Genomic DNA, 10946 nt, shown 5'->3' with positions numbered 1-10946 from the left:
CATTTCCAAATAAGGTCACGTTCGTAGGTACTGGGCGCGAAAACACCAGCGTCTCCTCACGGCCCAGACGCCGCTCTCCCTGCCCAGTGGCGGGGACAGGGCAGGGAGGCAGCCCGGTTCCCTGCAGAGGGTCCCTCCAGCACGGTGCCTTTCCCAGGCCCCTTACCCGCCAGGGATCCCAGCTTCCCTTGCGCCTCCTGCACGCCCAGCCCAGAGAGCTGGACCTGGCCGGGCCACCACGGTGGAAACCCCCACCGCCCAGTCTTCAGCCTGGCTGGTTCCAGTCTGTGAAAGCTCTGTGCACATTCCCACATTCCCATGATGCTCATGGGTGGTGCCTCGGCGAGACGCTGAGCAGGAGTGTCTGCTTTCTCTCCTCGCACGCCCTCTGGAATCTGTCACCCTCAGAGTGGGGACTGAATTCTGCAGTCTGTCCAGGAAGTCCCACGTCCCCAGCAGGACCTGGGTCCCCAGAGATCCTGCCTCTGCGGGAGGATCCGAAGTCTCGGGGTCATTAGGATGAGCAGGGGCTTTGGCTTGGTGGGGGGTGGAGTCCCAACCGAGCCTGACATGTAGTCAGGAGGAGAGAGCCCTCAGTGCCACCTGGAAGACACATCCTGTGGGGAGGTGACAGCGTCGGGCTGGCTCAGGCCAGTGCCGGCACCTCCTGGAGGTGTGAGGGCCCCTTTCCCAGCCCCGGGCCCCGACCTGTCAAAGACAATGACGGCCAGCGCCGCGGCTCACTAGGCTAATCCTCTGCCTGCGGCGCCTGCACTCCGGGTTCTAGTCCCGGTCGGGGCGCCGGATTCTGTCCCGGTTGCCCCTCTTCCAGGCCAGCTCTCTGCTGTGGCCCAGGAGTGCAGTGGAGGATGGCCCAAGTGCCTGGGCCCTGCACCTGCATGGGAGACCAGGAGGAAGCACCTGGCTCCTGGCTTTGGATCGACGCAACACACCGGCTGTAGCGGCCATTTGGGGGGTGAACCAAAGGAAAAGGAAGACCTTTCTCTGTCTCTCTGTCTCTCTCTCTCTCTCTCTCACTGTCTAACTCTGCCTGTCAATAATAATAATAATAAAAAGACAGTGACAGCCATCTGCCCCCGTGGGCTTGTGTGGCTCGGGGTGCTCTCCATGTGGGAGCTGGTGACGGGTCCATGACCCGTGTGGGTCGTTTGGGTCCTGGCGTTGCTGGCCCTAGTGGCATGGAAGGAACCAGGTATCAGCTTGGGGCTGATGAGGGCCCTGACTCCTCCAGGCGTGGCCCCATGGCCTTGATCTCTCTCAGCCTCTGATGTCTCCGTGGATGCCGCGGGAGGCTGGCTGACGGACGAGAGAGGCAGTGCGCATGCGTGTGTGCACCTGCACGGCAGGCGGGCAACAGGGACTCACTTCCCCATGCCGAAAGTGCTCTGGTTTGTTTTTATGGTGAATTGACAATGATGATTTCTGGTGGCAAAGCCAATTAATTCTGCACCCCTGGTATATACCTCGCTGCTGGGTTAAGCGGATGGAGATGTTGTTAAGGATTTTGGTGTCGCGATGCAGGAGGGCTGTGTGTGGATATTTATTGATCAGTTGCCTTTGTTTATCAGGGCACTGCTGGCCTCTCTCGTGCTCCTGATAGAGCCGTACACAGCGGGTGTTGCTGCTCGCTTTTCTCCTCCTAGCTCAGCTCTCTCGCTCCCAGGCTCTCGGAAATCAGTGAAGTTTCCCACCCCAGGGGCCTGGCTCGTGCCGCAGCCCTGGCGGCTCATCACAAAGACTTGAGTTCCCATTTCACAGATGAGGAAACCTCATGAGGCTCGCAGAGAGAGATCCTCTGGACTGAGGTGGCCCAGCCGGGATGTGCCGGCCCCGGAGTTGGAAGCCAAGCCTGGGTGGCAGCCGGGGCGTGGTGCTCAGAGCTGAGAACAGGACCGACGCCCCCCCCCCCCCCCGCCCCGCCCCGCCACGTCTTGGCCCGTGTTCTGTGGCTGTGACAGAATACCCAAGCCTGGGAACCCCATAAAGAAAAGAGGCTGGTTCCACCCACAGTTCCGGGGCTCCGAGACCCCGGTGCCGGCACTAGCTTCTGACAGCAGTGGACAGCCGCACAGGACAGGAACCTGTGAGAGCGAGCACGTGGCGAGAGTGGACGTCGCCGAGCGAGCCAAGAAAGCTCAGCTGGCTTTTTCTTCCCTTTTAAAGATCCACTCATTTGAGAGGCAGAGTGACAGAGACGAGAGACAGAGAGAGACATCTTCCATCCGCTGGTTCACTCCCCAAATGCACACAGCAGCCAGGGCTGCATCCTGGTCTCCCACGTGGGTGGCAGGGGCCCAGGTCCTTGAACCATCACCCACGGCCTCACAAGGTGCATGAGCAGAATCTGGGTCAGAAGCTGAGCCGCCAGGACTGAACCAGGCACCCCGATACGGGATGCGGGCACCCCAGGCAGTCCCTGTACCACAAGGCCCACCCTGCCCCCAGGGACTTTTCAACAAACACATTCCTGCTGTGTGCAGCCCAGTCCCTCGGGGTGGGCATTAATGGCCTCTAAGGGAGGTGCTCCCGGGTCCCCGCACCTCCCACTAGAGCCCTCGCAGGTGCTGTTCCGTGGGGGACCATGAGCCTTTGGGAGACGGATGCACCCGCCAACCTCGGGATGAAGCCTGGCGTCTGAGCTGACAGGCAGGGAGTGGACTGACTTGTTTCCTTTTTTTTTTTCTTCAACAGGAACTGCCATCCCACCGCCCCTGTGGCTACCTGGGTTGGCCAAGGCTGTCCTTGGCTAGACTCGCAGGCCCCATCCTGGACCGCATGTTGGGGATGGCCTGCTGGGTCCCTAGCTAGCCCGACACGCGATGGCTCCCCGTAATTCCTCACTCCGCCCCATGCCCTCTCCCACTGTGGCCCTTCTCCCCAGGCCGGGGTCTTCGGAGCCTGCTAGAGCTGGTCCTGCACCTGCCCCGTGCTCTCTCCCGCGCCCCACCCCATTTCTTCTTTCTTGTCCCATCCATCCAACACCACTTCCTGGCCACCCTCTGCTGACCCCTCCCACAATTCAGAACAGGAGCCACCTGCGGGACCCATGATTCTGGAAACCTCTCTCGGCCTGCGAGCGGGGCCCACGGGCTCCGAGGAGCGCCGGCCGAAGCAGGGAACGTGGTCCCTGCCCTTGACTCTGAGCTGGCCGAGGGGTCCGAGCAGGCGCGTGGATGCCAGGGGCACAGTGTCAGGTCAGCCTGCACAGGGGCCAGTGTGGTGGCTCGAATTTGTCCCCCACAACATCCGCACTTTGGCAACTCCACCACAACGCAGCAGTGTTGGGAGGGGCGTCTTTGGGGAGGGGGTTTAGGTCGCGAGGTCTTTGCCCCCACATATAGATTAAGACTTCTGTGAAAAGGGCTTGTGGGGGATGGGTGTTCAGCCTTGTGGTTCCGAGGCCCACATCCCACACCGGGGAACCTGGGTTCGAATCCCAGCTCTGGCTTCTGACGGCAGCTTCCTGCAGGAGGCAGCAGCGACAGTTCACATACGTGAGTCCCTGCCACCCACGACCTGGATGGAGCCCCCAGCTTCTAGCTTTGGCCTGGCCCAGCCCCAGCCATCGCGGGCATTTGGGGTGTGAACCCACAAATGGAACTCTCCCTGTCTTTCTCCCTGTCTCTACACCTGTCAAATAAATAACTTTTATAAAGCAAAGTTAGCAGTGATGGGTCCTCTCTGCCTTGCCCTTCTGCCTTCTGCCATGTTCCCAAGCAACAAGAAGACCCTCACCATGCTCAACACTGGCGCCCACAGCTTGGGTTCCCCAGCCCCCAGAGTTGTAAGAAATAAATCCCTATTCTTTCTAGATGACCCAGTCACAGGTGTTCTATCAGAGGCCACAGAAGGGCCAGATGGTGGACCACGAGGGGTCTGAGTGCCCTCGGGGGGCAGGCAGGGTCCCCCCCCCCACATGGACCCCAGAGCTCTGACCGGTGTCTGCAGCTGCATGGGTGTGGGGACATCTCCCAAGTCTCTCTGAGCCCCAGCCATGTGCATTGGAAAGTGATGGCTGGAGGCCAAAGGTGGGCCGAGGGGGACAGGCTGGAGCTGGCCGGGCAGGAGGGCGTCCACGAGGGAGTCAGCCGAGCTGGCTTCAGATTCTGGCTCTGGCAAGTCGCTGAACCCTCCAGAGCCTCAGTTTTGCCCTCTGTGAAATGGGGCTCACACCGTGCACAGCCATGAGGGCCAGAGAGAGGGGGTTGAGAGGCCCAGGGCTGCTGGAAGTGAGCCAGTTGGTCACTGCTCTCCGGAAACTTCCACAGCCACCCCGGGGTCACTGCTGGGAGTGGACAGTCAGGCATTAGGGGGAGCTTGGAACCCCAAGGCAGGCAGGTCTCCCGTGCCTGCCTGGGCCCCGGGGTGCCCTCCCACGTCACACTGCTCTTCTGGGAGACCCTCGTACGAGGACCCCACAGGCAGCCAGTCCCTCTCCGGCCCGCTCATCCTAGAGACGGGAATTCCACCTGATCACCCAGGAGTGGCGGCTGGGATGGACGCCCGTTCCTGGCCAGTGGGGTTCAGTCCCCACGGGAGACAGCGTCCTGGGGTTTGTCCCCACCCCAGCCCCAAGAAGGGGACCCTGGCACCAGGAGCCAGCTTCCAAACCAGCAAACACGCAGCTGGGAGGTGGGTGGGGCTTGGGGGGGGGCCCTGAGAGCTGGGCGGGGCCTGAGAGCTGGGCGGGGCCTGGGCGGGGCGGGGTCAGAGCTGGGCGGGGCCTGGGGCTCCCCGCCCTGTCCGGCTCTGTGAAGAGTGACCTGGTGTCTCTAGCTGTGAGGGGCAGGCGCTGTGATCGGATGTTTGCGTTCCCTCCAGGCCCCGGAACTCGTCCTAACGCCCAGGGGAGGGTGGGGGGAGTGAGGTTTGGGGGAGGGGACGGGGCCGTGAGGGTGGAGCCCCCGTGAATGGGGTTAGCGCCCCTACAGGAGAGGACCCGTGACTTCCCTCAGCGCGGACCTGGCGAGAGGGCCGTGGGGGGGGGGGGGCTTCCCGCCCCCAGGACTGACAGCAGTCAATCAATGTCTGTAGTTGTGAGCCCCCTCCCTGGCTGCGGGGGCTGACCGAAAAATCCGGGGAGCTCCGGGGTGAGGGTACCCGCAAATTAAAGGCACGGGAGAGGGGAGAGGCCTCTGGGAGGAGGCGGGGCCCTGGACCTCATCACCAGGCCGGGGAGCAGCTCGGTCCCCCCAACACGCCCTGTGCTGCAGTCCCACGAAGGGAGGCGGCCCCCGGGCCATGTTCCAGGGACACCCCCCCCACGCACACACTGGGACCCGCACACGCACCCTCAAACGCCCGCACTGTCACGGCGAGGTGCTGGCCCTGCGTGGGCTCTTGCACTTCACGCGGCCTCACCACCTCTCGCGGGCTCTCCCAGCCGCCACCCCAGACCCCTGGGCACTGGCCACCACCCGCCACTCCCTCCCCTGAGTCTCCCCACCGGCCGTGGCCGTGTCGGTATCCGTGGAGCGCTCTCTGTTTTTTGTGGCTATGAACTCCGCCCGGCTTTGCTCATATCCGGATGGTTTCCTCGGGATACGTCCCTGGAAATGGGCTGTCAGGGCCCAAGGGGACATTTTTAGGGCATTTCGTGCTCCTTTGCAAACTGCTCGCGGGAAAACATGGGCTCAGTGGAGCAGACCTGAGGCTCTCCCCGCCACGCCCCTCCCTCTGGTAGGGTTTCAGACCAGTTTGAACCGGAGAGGGAAAGTTTCTTTCCTGGCTGAAGGCTCACACAGCCCAGCCAAACCCAGGCAGCACAGGGGGACGGGGGGCGGGCTGACAGCTGGGTCTTGGAGCCAGGCAGGCACGGGGTTGACGTCCCGTCCTGCACCTGCGGCCGAGCTGCAGGTGGACCCAGGGTGGTGGTGCCACCCCGTGCCCAATGGCAGGGGACGAGCTGGCCGCAGGTGGCGGTGCTGTGGCACACAGAATAATGCCCCCAGAAGTCCACATGTGCCTCCATCCTCATGTGCTGGGGACCGGATGTCTGGTTCCCGTGGAGTTCACAGGCTGAGATCCCAACCCCCAAGGCGAGGCAGTAGAGCTGGGGCCTTTGGGACCGACTGAGGCCGCGAGGCCCCGCGGAGACCCCTCGGCCCTCACTGCGCGGGAGCCTGTAACCGGAAGGGACCCTCGCCGGAGCCCGCCCTGCTGGCACCCTGATCCCGGCGTCCAGGCTCCAGACTGTGAGGAGTGAGGCAGCCCGAGCGGACAAAGGTGCGTGGCACAGAGAGACTGGGGTCGCAGGTGCGGCGGGGGCTGCTCGTCAGACGGCCTCAACACAAGGAGGTGAGCCTGGATGCCCAGGTGAGCCGAGGTCATGCCAGCCCGTCAGCGTGAAACAGGAGGGCAGAGCGATGGGACAAAGCACGGCTGGCTTCAGGAGGAAGAGGGGCCAGCAGCCAAGGAATGCTGGAAGCCTCTAGTCGCTGGGAAAGGCCCGGAAGTGGGTTCTCCCGGAGCCCCCTGAAGGCTCCAGCCCTGCACCCCAGGGGCTGGCGGGGGTGTCGACCTGCAGGGTGGCAGGGCATACCCGGGCGCTGACTTCAGTCACAAAGCTTGGTGGCCATCGGTGACTGCAGCCACAGATCCCGGTGCGGGAGCTCCCCTCGGCGCTGGTCCCGCCCCCAGCTGCTGCTGCTGCTGTCAATCACCTTGCGGCCTGGCTCCCAAAATAGCCACCAAGCAGCAAACTCAGGTCTCCAGGGTCTTTCAGCCAGGTGGCCTCATTTCACAGATGGGAAGACCAGAGGGTGTCAAGGCCACACCAAGTCCCCAGGGCACTTGTGAGCCTGGCCCTGCGCCCCTGCCCCCACTGGCTGTAGGCCATGGGTGCTGAGGACAGACGGGCAGAGACGCAGGGCATCAGTGGCCTGATTCTTCCCTCCTGCACCTGTCATGCCTCTCCGTGCTGGGGGCCGGGACTGAGGGTCTCACCCCGACCTCGTTCTGAGTACTTGAGAGTCCGCTGTGCACCCCCCTGCCCCGTGACGTTCTCATTTGTCAAAATAAAGGGCAGGAAGTTGGGAGCCCTGGGAAAGCCAGGCATTGCCCAGTGATGGTGGGGCTGCGGATGGGAGAGGCCCTGGGAGAAAACACAGTTGTGGGTGTTGAATCGTGCCCCTCAGAAAGCCACCTGCTGCAGGCACAGCTCCTAGGGCCTCAGCATGGGGCTGTGTTTGGAGACAGGGCCTTCGGGGAGGCCCTAACCCCATCAGCCAGCGGCCCATGTAAGAGGAAGAGGTCTGGACATGTGTGGAGGGACGACCAGTGAAGACACAAGAGAGACAAGGTGGGGAGAGAGGCCTCGGGAGAGCCAGCCCTGCCGGTGCCTCCAGCACCAGGAGACCCCAAGTTCATGTGGGTGAAGCCACCCAGGCCGTGGTCATTGGCTGTGGAAGCCCTGGGCAAGAGATCCCATGGACCGAGTTGTCAGCTGGTGGTTACCACAGCAAGGACAAGGCTGGGACGAGAGTTTGGACACACTTGGGGGCAGGGGGGTTCGGGGCAGATCCAGAGAGAAGAGGGCCTGCCTGGGACCCGGCTTTGGAGCAGTGTGGCACAGACACTGCCCCTCAACTTGAGCCCCTCCCTGCTACCAACTCCCCTGTCCCCAGCCCTCCCCTGCCTGGGGAAGATCAGGGGTGGAGGACAGCAGAGCTGGAGAAACCAGGAGCTCCCGGATCTGCCGCCATCTGGCTCCAGGGAGAGACGGAACATCTGGTGGCTGCTTATGCAACCCATGTGCAGGGACACGTGGCCGGGCAGACTGGCGCCCTGACTTCTCCTCGCCTGTGACAAGGGGGCCGTCGTGCACGGACTCACTGGCGATTAATTAATTAGATGATCTCGGATGTGTGATTACAGACAGATCTCAGAGATTTCCCCCAGCTCTGGGGCTTTGTAACCTGCACGAGCACACGCACGCACACACAGAGACACTCGTGTGCAGGTGCAAACGTGGAAACGCATACGTGTTCCCATTCACTCGCTGGCACATTCACACACGTGTTCTTGCACTCCAGTGTGCAGGCCTCCCCTACATTCCCACACATCCTGATATACACGTGCATTCTTGCACTAGTGTGCACACTCACACTCACATGTTCACCTGCATGTAGGAATTCACATGAGTCCTGAGATCCATGCCCGATTTCACAAATAAACACAAACGTGCAGTACTGGGGACATTCTGATAATAAAAGAACTTTACATTGGGGCTGGCACTATGGCACAGTGGGTTAAGCCACTGCCTGCAGTGCCAGCATCCTATGTGGGTGCCAGTTTGTGTGTTGGCTGCTCCACTTCCGATCCAGCTCCCTGCTAATGCACCTGGGAAAGCAGTGGAAGATGGCTCAAGAGCTTGGGCCCCTGCACCTGCCACCAGAGAGAAGTCGTGGTGTTCTTGTCTTTGTGCAACAAACAATCCAGGCCGGCGCCGCGGCTCACTAGGCTAATCCTCCGCCTTGCGGTGCCAGCACACCGGGTTCTAGTCCCGGTCGGGGCACCGATCCTGTCCCGGTTGCCCCTCTTCCAGGCCAGCTCTCTGCTATGGCCCGGGAAGGCAGTGGAGGATGCCCAAGTCCTTGGGCCCTGCACCCCATGGGAGACCAGGAGAAGCACCTGGCTCCTGCCATCGGATCAGCGCGGTGCGCCGGCCGCAGCGCACCAGCCACAGCAGCCATTGGAGGGTGAACCAACGGCAAAAGGAAGACCTTTCTCTCTGTCTCTCTCTCACTGTCCACTCTGCCTGTCAAAAAAAAAAAAAAAAAAAAACCAATCCAGGCGTGAGACAGAAAGCAATGTAGCTGCACCCACGTGGGAGACCCAGATGAAACTCCTGGCACCGGCTTTGACTTGGTCCAGCTGTGGCCATTGTGGCCATTCGGGGAGTGAACCAGCAGGTGGAAGGTCTCTTTCTGTCTCTTCCTCTCTCTCTCTGTAGCTCTGCCTTTCAAATAAATAAACAAACCTTTTTAATTTTTTTTTAAAAAAAGCTATTAATTTATCTAGCATGCGCAGTTACTGTGCTAGAACCCTGACATGCTTGCATGTACACACAGGAAAACTCATGGGGGCTGGGGGCTGGGCATCTAGCGCAGCCGCTAAGATACTGCTGGGGAAGCCTGTGTCCCATGTCAGAGTGCCTGGGCTCTGCTTCTCATCACAGCTGCCTGCTAAGGTGCACCTGGGGAGTCGGCAGTGATGGCTGAAGGAACTGGGTCTCTGCCTCCCCGGTGGGAGCCCCAGGATGGCTTCCTGGCTCCTGGCTTTGGCTCCTGGCTCCTCTCTGGCTGCTGCAGGCACCTGGGGAGTAAACCAGCAGATGGAAGATCTCTCCGTGTCTCTCCCTCTCTGTGTCATTCTGACTTCCAAACAAATACATGTATTTTTAATTACAGAAGAAAACAAACAAAACCTCATGGAGCTATCAGGGTGCCCAGAGCCCAGCCTGGGACAAGCCATGGGTAAATTCCCAAGATCACGGCCAATCCATGGTGGCCAACGAGCAGCTCTGGGCCCCCACCCCCAGTCACCGCATTTAATCACCTGGCCCCAGGGCCGAGCTTGCTGGTGGGAAAGGGCCAGGTTTCCAGCCCCAGACCCTGAGAAAGTGCCTCCCCCAGCAGCCCAGCTGTGGGCTCTGGCAGCTCCACTGTGAGCTGAGGCCTGGGGCCGGGCCTGGAGGAGGGGCCTCCAGCTGGGGGGAGAGATGCAATCTGAGCCCCTGGGGGGGTGGTGGCTTGGCCTCTGCGCCAGGTTTTGGTAGGGAGACAAGTCGGGACAGGGAGCTCCTGGAATTGTCACTCGGCTCAGCCTTCAGCCCGAGGGTTGCCACGGGGACCACAGCAGCAAGATCTTGGAGGGAGGGGGTTGCAGATGGAAGGGGTGGGCTGCTCCTCCCCATGGGACCCGTGCGCCTCCCCTCCCGGCCCCCCTCCTGCCCTTTCCCAACTTAAGAACGAGGAATCCTGTCCCCGCGCCCCAGGCCAGCAGATGTCCGAGGGTCCTTTCCAGAACCTTGGAGGAACAGGGCGAGTTTCTTCAAGAAATGATCTACTTCCCTGATCAGTGTTACGTAAGCCTGCTTTATCACTGTTTTAAAAACTAGACCATGCAAGGAAACCAAAGCAAAAATATTGTTGGCTATTCCTTCCAGACCGTGTTCCGTGCACGAGAGGGTTAAGACCGAACAGCCGGCGCACTCAGCGTGTTGCAACTTGCTTTTTTAGCTAATGTTTCTGCATCAACAACCAAACATCTTTATCTTGACTTGCGGCAGCCAGCGGGAGGTCCCTGGATGGAAGAGCCTACAAGGCAGCCTGACCTCCCAGCTTTGTGGAAATGGAGGTGAAATTCACATCACAGGAGTGGGCAGCTCAGGTTGCTGCTCCGGACCCCCGCCTTCCACACGGGAGCGCCTGCCTCGGGTCCTGACGGCTCCACTTGGGATCCAGCTTCCTGCTGTGCGCACCCTGCTAGGCAGCGGGTGATGTCTCAAGGACCTGGGCCCAGGGCATCCATGTGGGAGCTCTGATGGAGTTCCGGGCTCTCCACTTACGCTTGGTTCCTTCCTGGCTATTGTAGGCGGTTGGGGAATAAAAAAGTGGATGGGAGATTCTCTCTCTCTCCGTTCCTTTCAAATAAAATGAACATAAATGTTTAAAAAAGAAATTTACCTACCCTACAATTTTAAAAGTGTTTTATACATCCACAGTGTTACGTAAGCTCCACCTCTCTTCAATTCATCCTACCCCTAACTCTCACTAATCTTCTTTCTGTCTCTATGGATTTGCCTACTATAAATATTTCCCTTTAAAAAAAAAAGATTAGTTTAGTCTTTCATTTGAAGGGCAGAGTTACAGAGAGAGATTTCCCTCCACTGGTTCACTCTCCAAATGGCTGCAACAACCAGG

The sequence above is a fragment of the Lepus europaeus genome, chromosome 12, assembly GCF_033115175.1.
Source record: "Lepus europaeus isolate LE1 chromosome 12, mLepTim1.pri, whole genome shotgun sequence".
In the NCBI taxonomy this organism is placed as follows: Eukaryota; Metazoa; Chordata; class Mammalia; order Lagomorpha; family Leporidae; genus Lepus; species Lepus europaeus.
The sequence above is the reverse complement of the archived record's forward strand: the minus strand, read 5'-3'. Positions refer to the sequence as shown.